At 50.3% G+C, this 23,159-nt stretch overlaps 1 long non-coding RNA gene across 1 annotated transcript; it reads right to left on the minus strand.

Annotated features, from left to right (window-relative positions):
- Window positions 1-547: 547 nt before the first annotated feature.
- LOC143786072 (uncharacterized) lies at window positions 548-991 on the minus strand. The gene is made up of 3 exons (XR_013218232.1): window positions 819-991; window positions 675-727; window positions 548-598 (listed from the first exon to the last, which is right to left on the minus strand). It is a non-coding gene; the product is annotated as an uncharacterized LOC143786072 (long non-coding RNA).
- Between the last annotated feature and the right edge of the window lie 22,168 nt (window positions 992-23,159).

Raw genomic sequence — 23,159 nt, forward strand, 5'->3', positions numbered from 1 at the left:
TGTGCGGTCATTATACAGTATGGAGCATCATGTGCGGTCATTATACAGTATGGAGCATCATGTGGGGTCATTATACAGTATGGGGCATCATGTGCGGCCATTATACAGTATGGAGCATCATGTGCGGTCATTATACAGTATGGGGCATCATGTGCGGCCATTATACAGTATGGAGCATCATGTGCGGTCATTATACAGTATGGAGCATCATGTGTGGTCATTATACAGTATGGGTAAAAATCAAATTCACCGCACTCTCTTAGGGAATATTATGCAAAATACTTTAAATTTATTATAATATGTTCTGGGAGCATAACGGAATATTTCAATAAAGCGATAAAGCAGACGTTTCGGCTCCACCGGAGGCTTTATCACAATTGCTGTAGACCAAAAGAAAAGCAGAAAAAACAAAATAATGTAGACAACATAAATGAAATATACAAAAAATATACAAAAAATAGATGATAAGTCTGTGAAAAGAGGGACAAGTATCGAGCGAAAGGAGGAGCAGAGAAGGATGTGTAATTACCTTATTCCGATGAATAGGAGCAGGTGTAGGGAAATTGGGGCTAAGGATCCCGATGGTGCTGTATAGAGACTGTAGGGAATATTGAAAGGTGCATTAGCACTTGGATAGTGAGAGTCAGAGGTAATGAGAGGGTTAACACTTGTACCTAATCCTGTGTGGTGCCCATGCGTAGTAGCGCAAGCTATAGCTGCTCAGAGTCTGTAATGACAAATGTCCCAATATGTGAGTATGCGGTATTGTACAAAGGGGCTGGTCAGGAGGAGGAGAAGCTGCCGTAGTCGGGTATTACCTGTGAATATCTCTGTAAATAGCGGCGCTCCCGCGCCTTGCTGTGGTGGCGTGTGGGTAACTGGCCGCAGGTCGGCGTTTAGTATCGTGGGGCCAGAAGGTATCGGTCTAACCCGGAAGTGAGGTATCGCTGCGTCTGTGTATGGACTGCGCATGCGCGGCCTCCGCTATGGAAGCCGGTGTCCCTGACTAATAGCAGCTGTATCTCTAAGGCCTGTCCCACATGTCCAGATAATTCCGGTACCGGAAAAATCGGTACCGGAGTTATCCGTGTCCGTGTGTCCGTAAGCTCACGTAGGCCATCCGTGCGGCACACGTGCGGCAGCCGTGTGCCGCCTGGGTACCACAAATCTTTTTTTTTTTGTGTTTTAAATAAACTTTAGGGCATCCTCCCACCCCCTGTGCGCCCGGCCGTCGGCATTAAAATACTCACCCGCCGCCCTCGACTCTTGCTCTCCGCCCCGCAGCTTTTCCTGTATGAGCGGTCACGTGGTGCCGCCCATTACAGTTGATGAATATGCGGCTCCACCTCCCATAGGGGTGGAGCCGCATATTCATTTCTGTAATGGGCGGCCCCACGTGACCGCATACAGGAGAAGCTGCGGCCAGGACAGGACACTGCGAGGGAGGCAGGTGAGTATTTTAATAACAGCGGGCGGGCGCACAGGGGGTGGAAGGGGGGTGGGGACATGGATCTTTACGTTAAACACGAGAAACCAAAAAAAAAAGGATTATTCATATCTTCTCTACAGCAAACGCTGCTGCAGAGAAGATATGAATGGCGGCTTCAGCACCATGTGGGGGGGACAGCACTTATTGTAGCGCTGTCTCCTGCACGGCACACGGACTGCACACGGACAACGTCCGTGTGCGGTACGTGTTTTACACGGACCCATTGACTTTAATGGGTCCGTGTAATCCGTGCGCTCCCACGAACACTGACATGTCTCCGTGTTTGGCACACGGAGACACGGTCCGCAAAAAATCAATGACATCTGCACAGATGCATTGATTTCAATGTGTCTACGTGTGTCAGTGGCTCCGGTACGTGAGAAAACTGTCACCTCACGTACCGGAGCCACTGACGTGTGAAACCGGCCTAAAGGAACGAGTCTTTTAGCATATGCTTTGCCCGGTCTCAAGTACAAAGATGTGGGTCATTGTGAGTACGTGTCAGGAGAGACATGTGTATAAAGATTGATAGACATCTAGCGCTATTAAGGATGGGCAAAATATAAGAAAACTAAAATGAAAAAAAATGAAAATGAAATACAATAAAATGGTAGAAAATGAGTGAAAATAAATAAATAACTGGAATCAAAATGGGAAAATAACCGTAACGAAGGAATAAATAAGGAAAAAATAAAAAATAAGGAAAAAATAATAATAATAATGGAAAATAATAAATATGGAAAAAAATAAAATGAAATGAAATTGAAAAAAATGAAAATTGTAACAAGGAAAAAAAATGTAAAAATTGAATTTTTCCTGACCAGGCCCATTGTCCAATACCGCATACTCACATATTGGGACATTTGTCATTACAGACTCTGAGCAGCTATAGCTTGCGCTACTACGCATGGGCACCACACAGGATTAGGTACAAGTGTTAACCCTCTCATTACCTCTGACTCTCACTATCCAAGTGCTAATGCACCTTTCAATATTCCCTACAGTCTCTATACAGCACCATCGGGATCCTTAGCCCCAATTTCCCTACACCTCCTATTCATCGGAATAAGGTAATTACACATCCTTCTCTGCTCCTCCTTTCGCTCGATACCTGTCCCTCTGACAGGCTGTACATAATGTATATAATTGTATGTAATTATATGTTGGTTCACTGATGTTGATCTGTTCTTAATAGGATGACTTGGAATTCTGGGGATTCACAGATTTATCATCTATTTTTTGTATATTTTTTTGTATACCGTATTTTCCGGCGTATAAGACGACTTTTTAACCCCTAAAAATTGTCCCAAAAGTCGGGGGTCGTCTTATACGCCGGGTACGGCGTGTGCAGGGAGCGATCCTGGATGTTCCCAGGGTCTGAAGGAGAGGAGACTCTCCTTCAGGCCCTGGGATCCATATTCATGAAAAAAATAAAGAATAAAAATAAAAAATATGGATATACTCACCCCTCCGAGAAGCCTGGCTGTCACCGCTGCAAGCGTCTGCCTCCGTTCCTAAGAATGCAGTGAGTGTAGGACCTGCGATGACGTCGCGGCTTGTGATTGGTCGCGTGAGCGGTCACATGAGCAGTCACGCGACCAATCACAAGCCGCGACGTCATCGAAGGTCCTTCACTCTCCATTCTTAGGAACGGAGGCAGACGCTTGCAGCGGTGACAGCAGGGTTCGTCGGAGGAGTGAGTATATCCATATTTTTTATTTGTATTCTTTATTTTTTACATGAATATGGATCCCAGGGCCTGAAGGAGTCTCCTCTCCTCCAGACCCTGGGAACCACATGCCGTATAAGATGACTGGGCGTATAAGATGACCCCCGTCTTATACAGCAGGTATATCCCAAATTCCATATTTTATATGGAAAAGTTGGGGGTCGTCTTATACACCAGAAAATACGGTATTTCATTTATGTTGTCTACATTATTTTGTTTTTTCTGCTTTTCTTTTGGTCTACAGTGATTTTGATAAAGGCTCTGGTGGAGCCAAAACGTCTGCTTTATCGCTTTATTGAAATATTCTGTTATGCTCCCAGAACATATTATAATAAATTTAAAGTATTTTGCATAATATTCCCTAAGAGAGTGCGGTGAATTTGATTTTTACCTGTATTTGTGACCATCTGGTCCATTACACCAGCACCTCATTTACTTGACAGAGTGCACGCTATATCTATCACTATATTATACAGTATGGAGCATCATGTGTGGTCATTATACAGAATGGAGCATCATGTGGGGCCATTATACAGTATGGAGCATCATGTGGGGTCATTATACAGTATGGAGCATCATGTGTGGTCATTATACAGAATGGAGCATCATGTGTGGTCATTATACAATATGGAGCATCATGTGGGGTCATTATACAGTATGGAGCATCATGTGGGGTCATTATACAGTATGGAGCATCATGTGGTCATTATACAGAATGGAGCATCATGTGGGGCCATTATACAATATGGAGCATCATGTGGGGCCATTATACAGTATGGAGCATCATGTGCAGCCATTATACAGTATGTAGCATCATTTGCGGTCATTATACAGTATGGAGCATCATGTGTGGTCATTATACAGTATGGAGCATCATGTGGGGCCATTATACAGTATGGATCATCATGTGCGGTCATTATACAGTATTGAGCATCATGTGGGGCCATTATACAGTATGGATCATCATGTGCGGTCATTATACAGTATTGAGCATCATGTGGGGTCATTATACAGTATGGAGCATCATGTGCGGTCATTATACAGTATGGAGCATCATGTGGGGTCATTATACAGTATGGAGCATCATGTGCGGTCATTATACAGAATGGATCATCATGTGTGGTCATTATACAGTATGGAGCACTGTGTGGCCATTATACAGTATGGAGCATCGTGCAGCCAATATACAGTATGGAGCATCGTGCAGCCAATATACAGTATGGAGCATCATGTGCAGTCATTATACAGTATGGAGCATCATGTGCGGTCATTATACAGTATGGAGCATCATGTGCGGTCATTATACAGTATGGAGCATCATGTGCGGTCATTATACAGTATGGAGCATCATGTGTGGCCATTATACAGTACGGAGCATCATGTGTGGTCATCATACAGTATGGAGCATCATGTGTGGCCATTATACAGTATGGAGCACTGTGTGGCCATATTTTTTTGTTTATAATTATTGTATATGAAACAGTGTGATCAGCAGTGCTAAATGGGTGTGGTTGGGATGTGGATATGGGTGTGACTAATTATGAATGGGTGTGGTCAGAGGCATGGCCTAAAATTTGCCGCGTTGTGCGCCGCAAACTTTGCCCCTCTTTCCCATCTTCAAAAGTTGGGAGGTATGCCACCACTCACACCAATTTGTCACGAACCCGGGTTGTTTGGTTGCCCCTGGTACCTTCTGAAGGGGATTTATCTATATCTCACTTCCGAATTCCGGTTTGGAACTTGCAGCTCTCTGGCGCTCCCCTTACCCTCACGTCAGTCTGCGTACTGCACCTAGGGTAATTAGTCGCCAGAAAAGCTGCCTGCTATGTACTGGCTATTGGGCATGCTGCAGCGAGGGCGATATAACTACTCCCACTCAGGCGGGAACAATAATTATCAACACCACCATCGCTACAAAGCCTCCCAAATGCACAGAACAAAGTATGCTGCCACCAGCTCCGATTTCCTAATTATTAACAGGTCCAGAGCCAACCCAAATCAGTGGCGTAATTCACCTCAGAGGACACGACATTTCATTTAGAGCATGGATGACAAGCTAGTAAATTTATATTTTACTCCAAAAAAGGTAAGCAGTGTTTACAAGGTATAAAAAGATATAAAGAAGACAAAATCATGTGTACAATACAATTACAAATAAAAAAAAGGATTAACATTGAAAAGAACACTTACAGGTCATTCAGATCATTTCATATCATCTTGGCTGGCCGTGTGCTGAGAGAAAATGGTGAGCATATATCCAGATGCATGAGGACAGCTTGCAGAGCTGCTGTTAGCTCACTCCCTGGACCAACACTCACTTACAACTCAGCAGGGGTAAGATATGCCTTCTCATCGTGACTAGTGTTGAGCATTCCGATACCGCAAGTATCGGGTATCGGCCGATACTTGCGGTATCGGAATTCCGATACCGGGATTCCGATACTTGCCGCGTATCGGATACCGGAATCGGAAGTTCTAAGATTCAAAAAGCAGAAATTCAGCCAATGAGATTGATTCCAAGTGTGGGCACATCCTGTTTAGCATGGAGGGCATGAAACTACTGGCAAGGCTGTGATTGGCTGGTGTAATGATGTCATGATGCAGTTTAAAAGTCGCTGGCGCCATTTTGCGATCACTCTGCTGTGAATTCAGTTAGTGACAGGACGCTGTTTGCTGACTGAGGGACAGTTTAGAGATAGCGATTTGCTTCTTTGTGCTTTCCAAAGGCTAATTTAGCAACCGCTGTGTTCACCTACTAATCACCTTCCTTTTGCCTTGTAGCGCTGTTTTCACAGCGATCTGCAGGGTCTGTGTGTGTGTGTGTGTGAGTGCAGCCCAGTCTCCAGTCTGAGTGCAGCCACATAGGCCATCCATAGTTGGTTGTATTCAGTTCAGGGAGGGTGGTTCATTGCCTCATACTGTTCCTTTTTTTTTTTTTTTTCCCAAGTAGTGTAGTCTGCTGCTAATTTATTCAAAAAAATCCTATTAGTGTCTTTCCACCCGTCTCCAGCTAATTTGTGGAAAAACACTACATAGGATAAAGTAGAGGAGGGTTTTTGGGCCTTGCAGCGCCGTTTACGGCTGTCTGCACGGTCTCCGTGTGACTGCAGCTCGCCCTGTAGTCTGTGAGCAGCCATAGCCTGGTTGTCTCCAGCTCAGGGTTGTTCACTGCGTCATACCGCCAAATCAATTTTCTTTTTTTTCAAAGTAGTGTAGTCTGCTGCTAATTAATTTAAAAAAATCCTATTAGTGTCTTTCCACCCGTCTCCAGCTAATTTGTGGAAAAACACTACATAGGATAAAGTAGAGGAGGGTTTTTGGGCCTTGCAGCGCCGTTTACGGCTGTCTGCACGGTCTCCGTGTGACTGCAGCTCGCCCTGTAATCTGTGAGCAGCTGTAGCCTGGTTGTCTCCAGCTCAGGGTTTTTCACTGCGTCATACCGCCAAATCAATTTTCTTTTTTTTCCAAATAGTGTAGTCTGCTGCTAATTTATTCAAAAAAATCCTATTAGTGTCTTTCCACCCGTCTCCAGCTAATTTGTGGAAAAACACTACATAGGATAAAGTAGAGGAGGGTTTTTGGGCCTTGTAGCGCCGTTTACGTCTGTCTGCACGGTCTCCGTGTGACTGCAGCTCTATCTGTTGTCAGTTCAGCCCCCAAAAAATAAATAAATAATAAAGTTCACCAAACACACCAGTTACACCACTTTACATTTCTGTAGGCCACATTAGCTCATATTAAAGTCTAGTCCACACTTTAGATAATTAGTGCTTCTTATACCTGTTAGGAGGAGTTGCTCAGGAATAAGCACACAAATCCGTTAGTACTTTTCTGCTTATCTTTATCAGTCAACCAAGATGAAGAAGGCAGTGAGTAAGGCACGTGGGCGTGGGAGCCGTCGCGGAGCAGGGAGGGGACGTGGGGATTCTGTGCCTGCTGCGGGCACCGGTGACTCATCAGCACCCACTTTCACCAGGCAACAGTCGTTCATGCGAAGCTTTGTGTCCGAGCGCCGTACACCGCTGCTGCGTGAAGAACAAATTGAAGCTGTTGTCGGATGGATGGCAGCTAATGCATCAACTTCCATTAGTGCCACATCCTCTCAGACACAGAGCACTGGAGAGCAGCCATCTGTCTCTTCACCACCTGCCAAATTGCCCAGGCAGACAGAGAGCCCAGGACAGGAGCCGTCTCTACTTCTGTTCTCTGAATCTCTTGGCTTGGAAACAGGGGGCCAGCCAAGCAGCATTGGAGAAATGGAAGAAGAGGCAGGGTGCAGTGATGCCCAACAGCTTTTTCTGTCTTCCTCTGAAGAGGCGGGTGGGCCAGTGGCTCCGGTCACCACATCGCAGGCCGCATCAGCTGATGATGACACTCAGGTGCCACTTACTGGTGCGTGCTCTGCTGCTGAGACTACCCAGGAGGAGCAGTTGGGGGCAGAGGGTAGTGTAGATGATGAGGTCCTCGACCCATCTTGGCGTGAGGGACAGGAAGGTGGTGGGAGCAGCTCTGAGGAAGAGATTCCCCGTACGGCCCAAAGAGGGAGAGGGAGGGGGAAGACTGCGGATCCTGCAGCCTCCGCTTTGGCACCCGTTAGGAGCATGTCTCTTCCAAAAGCCAAAAAGGGCGCTCCCAAGACTTGCAGTGCCTGGTCCTTTTTTGACACAGTTGCAGATGACATTTGCTATGTCAGATGCAACGTGTGTCATCAAAAAGTCAAAAGAGGGAAAAATGTCAGCAACCTCAATACCTCCAACATGTGGAAACATGTGCGCAACAGGCACCCGGCGGAGTTAGAAAAACACACTGAAGAGGTAGGCCAACCAACAGCGGCAGCTACCACCTCTTCAGCTCGTGTTGCCTCTTCCTCTACCTCACACGCAGCTGGTTCGGCGTCCTCCCAGGATCGCCGTGGAAGAACCTCTGCCCCTGTTGTCCAGAGACCCGCTGTAATTCCACCCGCAGCGCCACTTTCCCAGTCATCCACACACTCCCAGCCCAGTCTACAGCCATCGGTAGTACAGGCATGGGAGAAAAGGCGGCCTTTCTCGTCAAACCACCCACGAGCACAGGCTCTGACTGCAGGCATTGCCAAACTTCTGTCACTGGAAATGCTGTCATTCAGGCTGGTGGAGACTGACAGCTTCCGTGACTTGATGTCATTGGCAGTCCCACAGTACAATGTGCCCAGCCGCTTTTACTTCAGCAGGCAAGCCGTCCCTGCCCTGCAGAAGCATGTGGAGGGACACATAAAACACGCGCTACTGAACGCCGTCAGTAGCAAGGTCCACCTCACCACCGATGCGTGGACCAGTCAACATGGACAGGGGCGATACCTTTCCCTCACTGCCCATTGGGTTAATGTCGTTGAGCCGGGTACAGACCGTGCGAGTGGCGCAGGACGTGTCCTGCCCACTCCAAGGATTGCAGGAATCCATTCTGTACGCATTGACTCCTCCTCTTACACCAGTTCCTCAGAATCATCGCTGCAGGAGCCGTCACAGTCCACCTCCACATGGACCCGTGATGAACGTGTACCTGTTACGACCGACATGAGCACAGCCGTGGCCAAACGTCAACAGGCCGTCTTGAAATTAATTTTCTTGGGGAATCGTAGCCACACAGCGCAGGAGCTCTGGAATGCCATCAAGCAGGAGAGCGATGTGTGGTTTGTGCCAGCGAATCTCCAGCCAGGCATGGTAGTGTGTGATAATGGCCGAAATCTGGTGGCAGCTCTGGGCCTCGGCAACCTCACTCACATCCCATGTCTGGCACATGTGCTCAATTTGGTCGTGCAGAGCTTTTTGAGGGACTATCCGGATCTTGATGCACTGCTGCACAAGGTCCGCCTAGAGTGTGCTCACTTGCGGCGTTCCAGCACGGCAAAAGCGCGCATTGCGGCTCTGCAGCGCCGACACCGCCTGCCGGAACATCGCATCATATGTGACCTACCTACCAGGTGGAATTCCACGTTACATATGTTGGAGCGGTTGTGTGAGCAGCAGCAAGCTGTAATGGAGTACCAGCTGCTTCAGGCGCAAAAAAGTCGCAGTCAGCGCCGTACAGACTTCACAACCACAGAGTGGGCCACTATGAATGACGTCTGCCAGGTTTTGCGTCCCTTTGATTATTCCACGCGGATGGCGAGTGCAGATGATGCACTAGTCAGCATGACTGTCCCCCTTATCTGCCTGCTTGAAAAATAACTGCAAGCGCTAAGGGATGATGTTGTGGAAGAGGTGGAGGATGAGGATTCACCATTTCCATCATCTTCTGGACAGTCAGCGCCACGTGGTTCCTCACAAACGCGTAGGCAGGGGACCGTTTGTGAGGAGGATGAGGAGGAGTCAATGGAGGAGGAAGACATCCGTCCAGAGGAGGGAGTTACACAATTGTCCAGTACTCAGTGTGTACAGCGAGGGTGGGGTGATGACGAGCGGGCAGAGATCACGCCTCCAGCAGGGGACAGCGTTTCTTGGGCAGTTGGCAGTCTGCAGCACATGGTGGATTACATGCTGCAGTGCCTGAGAAACGACCGCCGCATCGCCCACATTCTCAACATGTCTGATTATTGGGTGTTCACCCTCCTCGATCCTCGCTACCGGGACAACGTAGAAAGCCTCATCACACCGTTGAACCGGGAGCGAAAAATGCGGGAGTACCAAGACACACTGGTCAATTCCATCATCTTCTCCATTCCAACTGAGAGAAGTGCTGCTAGTGCATTCCAAAGCAGCTCAGTGCGTCCAGGCCGTGGTGGAGGCTCTGCACAAAGAGGGAGCAGAAGCAGTGCCTCTGCCCAAGGCAAGACCAGTATGGCCGAACTGTGGCACAGTTTTCTGTGCCCGCCACAAAAGTCTACACCATCACAGACGGCTCCAGTCAGCAGGAGGCAACGGTTCCGTCAGATGGTGACAGACTACATGTCTTGCCCTCTTGCTGTACTCCCAGACGGCTCTTCCCCTTTCAAGTTTTGGGTCTCAAAGCTGGATACATGGCCAGAGCTAAGCCAGTATGCATTGGAGGTGCTGTCTTGCCCTGCGGCCAGTGTATTATCGGAACGTGTCTTTAGTGCTGCAGGTGGTGTACTAACTGACCGTCGCATGCGACTATCCTCCGATAACGTTGACCGGCTTACTTTCCTGAAAATGAACAAGGCCTGGATCTCGCCGGAATTTGCCACTCCTCCTCCTGATTGAATAATTAGGTCACTGTATACGTTATCCAGGTCTCCTGTTGTGTTCATCTTTCTACCACCTGAACTTAAATTCCTGGGCTCCAACACCGCCAGTTGAGGCTCAGACGTGCCGTCTGCACAGTCAAAACATACGACCCAGTGTTATTGGGTTTCAGTAACGTCAGCTGATCCCCAGCTGTGTAGCCGGCAATGTGTCATGCGACCGCCACGCTGACACAACAACTGAAATGTAAGGGAATCTGTCCCCCCCCCCCCCCCAAGGCGTTTGTTACTGAAAGAGCCACCTTGTGCAGCAGTAATGCTGCACAAGGAAAAAGGTAGCTATTTTGGTTTTGCTCCTTGCACACGCAAAACTTAACACTTATAAAATGTGTCCACTGATACCGTAAAACCGTCCCGGAGGTGGGACTTTCCTTCGTAATGTGACGCAGCCCAGCCGTCATTCCTACCCCCCCGGCGCCGCGCACCGGCTCCTCAGCGTTGTTTTATTCCGTCCAGGAGCCTGCGCTGTTATGTTATCCCGTGGCCAGGCACACTTAGCGCTGCCCGTCTTCTGGCATCATTTGGTGTCTGGATGGCTGCGCCTGTGCGGCCGCGCTGGCAGAGAGCCCGCCTCGCAGTGTCTTCTGATTTAATCCCACTGGGGGCCTGGGATCCATGGACATGCGCAGTGCATATCTGAACCTCCACCTCTCACTCATTTCCCTATGGCTTCTTCAGACTGTTCGGTGTCAGCTGGTCCCTAACAGCATGCCACGGCCGTGACACCGCACAGTCTGAAGAAGCCATAGGGAGATGAGTGAGAGGTGGAGGTTCAGATATGCACTGCGCATGTCCATGGATCCCAGGCCCCCAGTGGGATTAAATCAGAAGACACTGCGAGGCGGGCTCTCTGCCAGCGCGGCCGCACAGGCGCAGCCATCCAGACACCAAATGATGCCAGAAGACGGGCAGCGCTAAGTGTGCCTGGCCACGGGATAACATAACAGCGCAGGCTCCTTGACGGAATAAAACAACGCTGAGGAGCCGGTGCGCGGCGCCGGGGGGGTAGGAATGACGGCTGGGCTGCGTCACATTACGAAGGAAAGTCCCACCTCCGGGACGGTTTTACGGTTGCAGGGGACACATTTTATAAGTGTTTAGTTCTGTGTTTGCAAGGAGCATGATGAAAAGAGCCACCTTTTCCTTTTGCATCTTTTGTGCTGCACAAGCTGGCTCTTTCAGCTACAAACGCCTTGGGGGGGGGGTTAAAGGTTCCCTTTCGACTTTCTCAGGCTTCGGCCTACATTGTGTTCCTCTGCTTTTCCACCTGTCCCTGGGCTCCAACACCGCCAGTTGCCGTCCAGAAGTGCTGTACGCACAGTCAACAGTCCCTCCTCTGTTATTGGGGTTCAGTAACGTCAGCTGTTCCCCAGCTGTGTGTGTGGCAATCCCTCCTACCTCCTCCTACCTCCTCCAACCTCCTCCTCCTCCACCTGTCCCTGGGCTCCAACACCGCCAGTTGCCGTCCAGAAGTGCTGTACGCACAGTCAACAGTCCCTCCTCTGTTATTGGGGTTCAGTAACGTCAGCTGTTCCCCTGCTGTGTGTGTGGCAATCCCTCCTACCTCCTCCAACCTCCTCCTCCTCCACCTGTCCCTGGGCTCCAACACCGCCAGTTGCCGTCCAGAAGTGCTGTACGCACAGTCAACAGTCGCTCCTCTGTTATTGGGGTTCAGTAACATCAGCTGTTCCCCTGCTGTGTGTGTGGCAATCCCTCCTACCTCCTCCTACCTCCTCCAACCTCCTCCTCCTCCACCCGTCCCTGGGCTCCAACACCGCCAGTTGCCGTCCAGAAGTGCTGTACGCACAGTCAACAGTCCCTCCTCTGTTATTGGGGTTCAGTAACGTCAGCTGTTCCCCTGCTGTGTGTGTGGCAATCCCTCCTACCTCCTCCAACCTCCTCCTCCTCCACCTGTCCCTGGGCTCCAACACCGCCAGTTGCCGTCCAGAAGTGCTGTACGCACAGTCAACAGTCCCTCCTCTGTTATTGGGGTTCAGTAACGTCAGCTGTTCCCCTGCTGTGTGTGTGGCAATCCCTCCTACCTCCTCCTACCTCCTCCAACCTCCTCCTCCTCCACCCGTCCCTGGGCTCCAACACCGCCAGTTGCCGTCCAGAAGTGCTGTACGCACAGTCAACAGTCCCTCCTCTGTTATTGGGGTTCAGTAACGTCAGCTGTTCCCCTGCTGTGTGTGTGGCAATCCCTCCTACCTCCTCCTACCTCCTCCAACCTCCTCCTCCTCCACCCGTCCCTGGGCTCCAACACCGCCAGTTGCCGTCCAGAAGTGCTGTACGCACAGTCAACAGTCCCTCCTCTGTTATTGGGGTTCAGTAACGTCAGCTGTTCCCCTGCTGTGTGTGTGGCAATCCCTCCAACCTCCTCCAACCTCCTCCTCCTCCACCTGTCCCTGGGCTCCAACACCGCCAGTTGCCGTCCAGAAGTGCTGTACGCACAGTCAACAGTCCCTCCTCTGTTATTGGGGTTCAGTAACGTCAGCTGTTCCCCTGCTGTGTGTGTGGCAATCCCTCCTACCTCCTCCTACCTCCTCCAACCTCCTCCTCCTCCACCCGTCCCTGGGCTCCAACACCGCCAGTTGCCGTCCAGAAGTGCTGTACGCACAGTCAACAGTCCCTCCTCTGTTATTGGGGTTCAGTAACGTCAGCTGTTCCCCTGCTGTGTGTGTGGCAATCCCTCCTACCTCCTCTTACCTCCTCCAACCTCCTCCTCCTCCACCCGTCCCTGGGCTCCAACACCGCCAGTTGCCGTCCAGAAGTGCTGTACGCACAGTCAACAGTCCCTCCTCTGTTATTGGGGTTCAGTAACGTCAGCTGTTCCCCTGCTGTGTGTGTGGCAATCCCTCCTACCTCCTCCAACCTCCTCCTCCTCCACCTGTCCCTGGGCTCCAACACCGCCAGTTGCCGTCCAGAAGTGCTGTACGCACAGTCAACAGTCCCTCCTCTGTTATTGGGGTTCAGTAACGTCAGCTGTTCCCCTGCTGTGTGTGTGGCAATCCCTCCTACCTCCTCCAACCTCCTCCTCCTCCACCCGTCCCTGGGCTCCAACACCGCCAGTTGCCGTCCAGAAGTGCTGTACGCACAGTCAACAGTCCCTCCTCTGTTATTGGGGTTCAGTAACGTCAGCTGTTCCCCTGCTGTGTGTGTGGCAATCCCTCCTACCTCCTCCTACCTCCTCCAACCTCCTCCTCCTCCACCCGTCCCTGGGCTCCAACACCGCCAGTTGCCGTCCAGAAGTGCTGTACGCACAGTCAACAGTCCCTCCTCTGTTATTGGGGTTCAGTAACGTCAGCTGTTCCCCTGCTGTGTGTGTGGCAATCCCTCCAACCTCCTCCAACCTCCTCCTCCTCCACCTGTCCCTGGGCTCCAACACCGCCAGTTGCCGTCCAGAAGTGCTGTACGCACAGTCAACAGTCCCTCCTCTGTTATTGGGGTTCAGTAACGTCAGCTGTTCCCCTGCTGTGTGTGTGGCAATCCCTCCTACCTCCTCCTACCTCCTCCAACCTCCTCCTCCTCCACCCGTCCCTGGGCTCCAACACCGCCAGTTGCCGTCCAGAAGTGCTGTACGCACAGTCAACAGTCCCTCCTCTGTTATTGGGGTTCAGTAACGTCAGCTGTTCCCCTGCTGTGTGTGTGGCAATCCCTCCTACCTCCTCCTACCTCCTCCAACCTCCTCCTCCTCCACCCGTCCCTGGGCTCCAACACCGCCAGTTGCCGTCCAGAAGTGCTGTACGCACAGTCAACAGTCCCTCCTCTGTTATTGGGGTTCAGTAACGTCAGCTGTTCCCCTGCTGTGTGTGTGGCAATCCCTCCTACCTCCTCCAACCTCCTCCTCCTCCACCTGTCCCTGGGCTCCAACACCGCCAGTTGCCGTCCAGAAGTGCTGTACGCACAGTCAACAGTCCCTCCTCTGTTATTGGGGTTCAGTAACGTCAGCTGTTCCCCTGCTGTGTATACGGCAACGTGTACTGCGACCGCCACGCAGGCACAACAAGTTAAATTTAAGGGAACCTGTCCCCCCCCCCCCAGGCGTTCGTTACTGAAGGAGCCACCTTGTGCAGCAGTAATGATGATGCAAAGGGAAAAAGTGCCTCTTTTCGTGATGCTCCTTGCACATGCTGAACCAAACACTTATGAAATGTGTCCCCACACAGCGTTAAACCGTCCGGTAGGTGGAACTTTCCTTTGTCGTGTGACGCAGCACAGCCATCATTTTTACCCCCTTGGCGCCGTGCGCCCCCTCCTCAGCGTTGTTTGAATCTGTCCCGGTGCCTGCGCTGTTAGGTTAGCCCTTGGCCATGCACACATGTTGCGCTGCCCGTCTTCTGACCTCATTTGGTGTCAGGCTGGCTGCGCCTGTGCGGGTGCGCTGGCCGAGATCCCGCCTCGCAGTGTCGTCTAATGTAATCCCACCGCGGGCCTGTGATCCGTGCCCGTGCGCAGTGCATATCCTCTCCTCTCACTCCCCTCCCTACGGCTTCTTCAGACTGTGCGATGTCAGCTGGTCCCTAATAGCATGCCACGGCCGTGACACCGCACAGTCTGAAAAAGCCGTAGGGAGGGGAGTGAGAGGAGAGGATATGCACTGCGCACGGGCACGGATCACAGGCCCGCGGTGGGATTACATTAGACGACACTGCGAGGCGGGATCTCGGCCAGCGCACCCGCACAGGCGCAGCCAGCCTGACACCAAATGAGGTCAGAAGACGGGCAGCGCAACATGTGTGCATGGCCATGGGCTAACCTAACAGCGCAGGCTCCGGGACAGATTCAAACAACGCTGAGGAGGGGGCGAACGGCGACAAGGGGGTAAAAATGATGGCTGTGCTGCGTCACACGACAAAGGAAAGTTCCACCTACCGGACGGTTTAACGCTGTGTGGGGACACATTTCATAAATGTTAGGTTCCGCATGTACAAGGACCATAATTAAAAGAGCTAAGTTTACCTTTTCCAGCATTAGTGCTGTACACAATGGCTCTTTCAGCTACAAACGCCTGGGGGGGGGGTTAAAGGTTTCCTTTCAACTTGCTCGAGTGCAGGCTTCGGCCTACACTCCGCTCCCCCTGCTCCTCCTGCTGACCCTGGGCTCTAACACCGCCAGTTTTTGCCCAGATGTGCTAGCTGCACAGAGAAAAACACCAGCCAATGTGTCAGTGGGGTCCAGCACCGCCAGCTGTTCCCCTGCTGTGTAGCCGGCAACGTGTCCTGCGACCGCCACGCAGACACAAGAACTGAAATTGAAGGGAACCTGTCCCCCCTCCCCCAGGTGTTTCTATGTTTTACAGCTACCTTGAACAGCAGTAATGCTGCATGTGTTCAAGGTGGCTCAGAAACTTATTCTCCTTGCCCATGTTGAAGTGAACACGTCTAAAATGTGTCCTCTGTGACCATTAAAACGTCCCTCAGGTGTGATTTGACTTTGTATTGACACACGCAACAAGCTCCTTGGTAACGCTGCCCGTCTTCTGGCATCATTGTTTGGCTGGCTGCGCTTCTGCGGCCGCCCTGACCCACACAACAGCCCTCGTTGTCTTATTTAATGGGACTGCGAGGGTGTGATTGATGGGCAGGATCAGTGCATCAGTTCGCCTGTCCCTCCTCTCCTTCCGCCTTCTTCGGACTGTGCGGCTTCATGGCCGTGGCATGCGATAAGGGATCAGATGACGCCGCACAGTCTGAAGCGGGTGTAAGGACCCGAGTGTGAGAGGCGAACATATGTGCTGCGCCAGGCCCTGAATCCCAGCCCCGCAGTGTTTTAACAATGTTAAGACACTGCGGGGCTGGGATTCATGGGCATCGCGAACCGCACCGGCCAACATTACATGATGCCAGAAGATGGGCAGCGCTAACGGCGCTAGGCCAGGGGATAACACGACAGCGCAGACTCCTGTACAGCAAATAACAACGCTCGGGAGGCTGCACCCAGCACCAAGGTGGGATTCTTGACATCTGTGCTGCGTCTCATTACAAAGGGAACTCGCGCCTCCAACACAGTTTGACTGTATAAAGGACTAAATGTTATACGTGTTCCATTCAGCGTGTGCAAGGAGAAAAATTACAAGAGCAACCTTTGACTTGCGCAGCACTGCTGCTGCATAAGCTGTGGCTCTTCTACTTTCTAACCCCTGAGGGGGGGTTAAAGGTGACCTTTGAAATCGGTTCAATTAGGCTTCGGCCTACACTCTGCTCCACCTGCAGAGCCCGGGCTCCAACAACGCTAGTTGCTGTCCGGAAGTGCTGGCTGCACAGAGCCAAACACCTCGCCAATGTGTCAGTGGGGTCCAGCACCGCCAGCTGTTCCCCTGCTGTGTAGCCGGCAACGTGTCCTGCAAAAGCCACGCAGACACAACACACGCAAAGCTGCCGCCTGTGCAGGCTTCGGCCTACACTCCCCTCCCCCTGCTCCTCCTCCTCCTGCTCCTCCTCCTGCTGTCCCTGGGCTCTAACACACCGCCAGTTGGGGCCCAGATGTGCTAGCTGCACAGAGAAAAACACCAGCCAATGTGTCAGTGGGGTCCAGCACCGCCAGCTGTTCCCCTGCTGTGCAGCCGGCAACGTGTCCTGCAAAAGCCACGCAGACACAAGAACTGAAATTGAAGGGAACCTGTCCCCCCTCCCCCAGGCGTTTTTACGTTATCCAGCCACCTTGTACAGCGGTAATGCTGCATGTGTGCAAGGTGGCTCAGAAACGTATTCTCCTCGCACATGTGGAACTGAAAACACGTCTGAAATGTGTCCTCTGTGTGACCATTTAACCGTCCCGGTGGTGTGACTTTCCTTTGTAATGACACGCTGCAACCCCCTTGGTAGCGCTGCCCGTCTTCTGGCATCATTGTTTGGCTGCCTGCGCCTCTGCGGCCGCCCTGACCCACACAACGCCCCTCGGTGTCTTATTTATTGGGACTGCGAGGGTGTGTTTGATGGGCAGGAGCAGTGCATCACTTCGCCTGTCCCTCATCTCCTTCCGCCTTCTTCGGACTGTGCGGCTTCATGGCCGTGGCATGCGATAAGGGATCAGCTGACGCCACATAGTCTGAAGCAGGTGTAAGAACCCAAGCGAGAGGCGAACATATGTACTGCGCCAGGCCATGAATCCCAGCCCCGCAGTGTTTAAACTATGTCAATACACTGCGGGGCTGGGATTCATGGGCATCGCGAACCGCACCGGCCAACATTAAATGAGGTCAGAAGATGGGCAGCGCTAACAGCGCTAGGCCAGGGGATAACACGACAGCGCAGACTCCTGTACAGCAAATAACAACGCTCAGGAGGCTGCACCCAGCACCAAGGTGGGATTCTTGACATCTGTGCTGCGTCTCATTACAAAGGGAACTCGCGCCTCCAACACAGTTTGACTGTATAAAGGGCTAAATGTTATACGTGTTTCATTCAGCGTGTGCAAGGAGCGAAATTAAAAGAGCAACCTTTGACTTGTGCAGCACTACTGCTGCATAAGCTGTGGCTCTTCTACTTTCTAACCCCTGAGGGGGGGTTAAAGGTTACCTTTGAAATTGGTTCAAGTAGGCTTCGGCCTACACTCTGCTCCCCCTGCAGAGCCCGGGCTACAACACCGCTCGTTGCTGTCCGGAAGTGCTGGCTGCACAGAGCCAAACACCTCGCCAATGTGTCAGTGGGGTCCAGCACCGCCAGCTGTTCCCCTGCTGTGCAGCCGGCAACGTGTCCTGCAAAAGCCACGCAGACACTTGCTCTTGTACCTTCTGCTCCACATCCTGGTTCCAGTACCGTCAGCTGGTTCCGGGCAGAGCCTTTGGCTTAGGTGCCTCCCTCTGGGTATCCGAGTTCCACCAACGTCAGGTGGTCCTTGGTAGTGCTTTCAGGCACGGGTACCTCCTGCTTAGTAACCGGGTTCCAGTAACGTCAGCTGGTCCTCGGTAGTTCCATTGGCTCTTGGACCTTCGGCTACCCATCCGGGTTCCAGCACCGTCAGCTGGTTCTCGGCAGTGTCTTTTGCTCTTGTACCTTCTGCTCCCCATCCTGGTTCCAGTACCGTCAGCTGGTTCCGGGCAGAGCCTTTGGCTTAGGTGCCTCCCTCTGGGTATCCGAGTTCCACCAACGTCAGGTGGTCCTTGGTAGTGCTTTCAGGCACGGGTACCTCCTGCTTAGTAACCGGGTTCCAGTAACGTCAGCTGGTCCTCGGTAGTTCCATTGGCTCTTGGACCTTCGGGTAGCCATCCGAGTTCCAGTTCCATCAGCTGGTTCTCGGCATTTTCTCAGCCTTCTTGTACCTTCTGCTACATTTCCAAGTTCAAGAGACTAAACACGATGACCCGGAAGAACACCCCTAAGATGACGACGACACCAGAGACGACAACCACCGTGATGACGACGACCCTGGAGACGATGACCCTGAAGACCACCCCGATGACGACGACCCCGGAGACCACCCCGATGACGACGACCCCGGAGACGACGACCCTGGAGACGACGACGACCTGGAAGACCGAGAAGCAGAAGAACAAGAGGCTGCAGAACAAAGAGCAGAAGGACATTAAGCATAACACAAAATATCAGAGCAAAAAAATATTATGTAAATTATAAGCAGAAGAAGACTAAGCAGTGTATGGGGGTGAGTCCGTTCCTCCTCGTGGTGCCCCTGGATAAAGCCTGATGCTGCAGGCCAAACTGAACGCGGACAAATGTAACTGGTTTGTGACAGGCAGAACGGAAGGTGTAATCTTCAAACTTTTATAGATAACAACTACGGGAATGCCTGTCACAAATAAGAATATGATGAAGAAGTTGAATATGATGAAGATAATAGTAAAATAAAAAGAATATGAACAATGTAACCCAAAAAATAATAGGTAGAAGATGAAGAAGAAGATGAATAAGGTGAAGAAGTTGATGTCAAAGAAGCTGATGATGAGGATAATTAAGAAGAAAGCGTGGGAGAAGTAAAAAAGAAGGTGAAGGGCATGGAAGTAGTGAAACATCAATATCTGACATAAAAAAAAAAAAAATAACATAGTCAAATTCTTTCTAACGCCGAACTTCATAAAAAAAAATTAAAAATCATGCTATTCTATTACATTGGGCTAAACCTCTGTCCCTTTAATATCTCCGCCACGTCCCCCAATACATCCTACATTATTCTTAGTTGTTTTCCTTCATGTAGAATGAACCTACAAGTTTATAAAGGGTTTATTTTAATTCCGATATTTTCGTCCCATTGACTTGCATTGGGATCGGGTATCGGTATCGGATTGGATCCGATATTTTGACGGTATCGGCCGATACTTTCCGATACCGATACTTTCCGATATCGGAAAGTATCGCTCAACACTAATCGTGACATCACTGAGTGGGCTGAGTTATGATATGCACTCCTCTTTCTACTCTTTACATTTTGGCTTCACCAAAGACATTCCTGGGGAAAGGGAGGGGGGAACGAGTGGCTTGACAGAGTCTGGTATTTTGCAGCGTAGCTATAAACTATTCAGTGGGGGCCGCTACACATTGGTATCACGTTGCACAGAGTGTGTCTGCCATAGGGCTTTGTTTCTGTATCAGCGAATGCAGTGGGAGAGAAAGGGGGGTCAAATCTGCAGAGTGTGTATCTGTGCCATGGTACCTTCTAGAACTAAACTCACATTATGGCATTTTTACATTATCATGACAAGTATATTATATACTATACTAGATGGTGGCCCGATTCTAACGTATCGTGTGTTCTAGAATATGCATGTCCACATAGTATATTGCACAGCCAACTTAGTATATTGCCCAGTTATGTAGTATATTGCCCAGTGGCGTAGTATATTGCCCAGCCACGTAGTATATTGCCCAGCCCACGTAGTATATTGCCCAGTAACGCAGTATATTGCCCAGTGACGTAGTATACAGCACAGAGCCACGTAGTATATTGCACAGCGACGTAGTATACAGCACAGAGCCACGTAGTATATTGCCCAGCCCACGTAGTATATTGCCCAGTAACGTAGTATATTGCCCAGTGACGTAGTATACAGCACAGAGCCACGTAGTATATTGCACAGCGACGTAGTATACAGCACAGAGCCACGTAGTATATTGCCCAGCCCACGTAGTATATTGCACAGGCCACGTAGTATATTGCACAGCGACGTAGTATACAGCACAGAGCCACGTAGTATATTGCCCAGCCCACGTAGTATATTGCCCAGTGACGTAGTTTATTGCCCAGTTACGTAGTATATTGCCCAGTGACGTAGTATACAGCACAGAGCCACGTAGTATATTGCCCAGCCACGTAGTATAAGTCACGCATATTGCCCAGCTACGTAGTATATTGCCCAGCCACGTATGTCACAGGTTACAAAATAAAAAATAAACATATCCTCACCTTCCGAGGGCCCCTTGTAGTCCTGTCGCCTCCTTCTCGCGCAGCCGCGCAGGACCTGTGATGATGTCGCGGTCACATGACCGTGACATCATGGCAGGTCCTTCTCGCAGACTATCCTTGCCACCGGAACCTGCCGCTTGCATGGAGCGGTCACCGGAGCGTCGCAAGGAGCGGGAAAGGCGGCGGAAGGTGAGTATATAATGATTTTTTTTTAAATTGTTTTTAGCATTAGATGTTTTTACTATTGACACTGCATAGGCAGCATCAATAGTAAAAACTTGGTCACACAGACAGAAGTGACCCTTACACAATTATATAGTAGATACACAATGCTCAGCATAAGTGAGTACACCCCCATATTATCAGTACATGTAATAAAATGTGATAAAAATGCCTTAAAACATTCTCTGTCATTATTCTGGAATTTGGCAAATGTTAATATTTTTGGTAATCCTAACTGACCTAAAATGGGAAAGGTTTATTCTGATTTCATGTCAGATATTTAGAAAAACCTGCAGATGCTGTCTGCTACAGCCATCTTCCAAATTCCATCTTTCAAATTACAGATTTCTAATTACACTACTCTGAATTAGACTAGAATTCGAAGATGCCTTTGGCTGCTCACCACCATCACTCCCATAATATTGTCATCTTCATCACCATCTATATCATCTCATCTAACCAAGTTGTCTCCTCTTCCCACAGATATGCTCTGAATGTACTCATCTTTCCCCAGCTCCTGTGAACTGCATTTACTCTCTCTATGGCAGGGGTCCTCAAACTACGGCCCACGGACCACAAGCGGCCCTCCGAGGACATTTATCCAGCCCCTGGGCCCGTCCGACATTGAACTTCACTACAGTTCAATGCTGGCGGGCCCTGTAATCGCGAGTGGAACTACGAGGCGGCGAGCAAAGACGATGCGCGGCCCTCCGTATGGAGCACAGACCATGTTCTTGGATCACGCCACCTGTGCAGCCTGATGATGTCATGCTGCCTGTGCCAGAAAAAGGCGGAGTCGAGCAGGCGCCTTTTCAGAGCAGTGGGAGACATAGGTGAGTACTGGTATTTTTTTTGTTTTTTTAACGCCGGTCCCAGACTATGCTGCCTATTGGGGATTATGCTGCCTATTGGGGACTATGTTGCCTATTGGGGACCTGTGCTGCCTATTGGAGACTATGCTGCCTATTGGGGACTTTTACCTGCCTATTGGGGACTATGCTGCCTATTGGGGACATTTCCCTGCCTATTAGGGACATTTCCCTGCCTATTGGGGACTATGCTGCCTATTGGGGACATTTCCCTGCCTATTGGGGACTATGCTAACTCTTGGGGACATTTACCTGCCTATTGGGGACTATGCTACCTATTGGGGACATTTCCCTGCCTATTGGGGACTATGTTGCCTATTGGAAACCTGTTATGACCTGGTGGTTAAGAGGCCACGCTGATATGACCTGGTGGCTAAAGCGCAACATGGGACGAGCTCTGAGGAGGTGGTAACTCTACTGACCGCAGTCCCTAATCCTAACAACAACACTAGTAATAGCCGTGGGATGTTCCTGACTCTCCCTAGACACCTCTTCACAGCCTAAGAACTAACTACCCCTAAAGAAGGAAATAGAAAGCTATCTTGCCTCAGAGAAAACCCCAAAAGGAAAGATAGCCCCCCACAAATATTGACTGTGAGTGGAGAGGGAAATGACGTACACAGAAATGAAATGAGATTTCAGCAAAGGAGGCCAATACTAAACTTGATAGACAGAGAGAAAAGGATACTGTGCGGTCAGTATTAAAAACTACAAAATCCACGCAGAGTTTACAAAAATGAACTCCACACCGACTCACAATGTGGAGGGGCAAATCTGCTTCCCCAGAGCTTCCAGCTAGTCTGAATATGACATAGTGACAAGCTGGACAAAAAGAGACATATTTGCAAAGCAATAGAGTCCAAAGCAAATGGACAAACAAGAACTAGCAAAAACGTATCTTTTGCTGACAAGGACAGGCCATATGAGAAATCCAAGGAGAGAACCAAATCCAACCAAGAACATTGACAGCTGGCATGAACTAAAGCCCAGAGCAGGTTTAAATAACAAACCCAGGCAAGGCGATCAGTGAAGGCAGCTGCTACAGCTACCTAAAAAAGCAGCAGTTCCACTCGAAACCACCAGAGGGAGCCCAAGGGCAGAACTCACAAAAATACCATTAGCAACCACAGGAGGGAGCTCCAGAACGGAATTCACAACAGGGACCTGTGCTGCCTATTGGGGACTATGCTGCCTATTGGGGACATTTACCTGCATTTTTGGGACATTTAACTGCCTATTGGGGACCTGTGCTGC

The sequence above is a fragment of the Ranitomeya variabilis genome, chromosome 7 (genome assembly GCF_051348905.1).
Source record: "Ranitomeya variabilis isolate aRanVar5 chromosome 7, aRanVar5.hap1, whole genome shotgun sequence".
NCBI lineage: Eukaryota > Metazoa > Chordata > Amphibia > Anura > Dendrobatidae > Ranitomeya > Ranitomeya variabilis.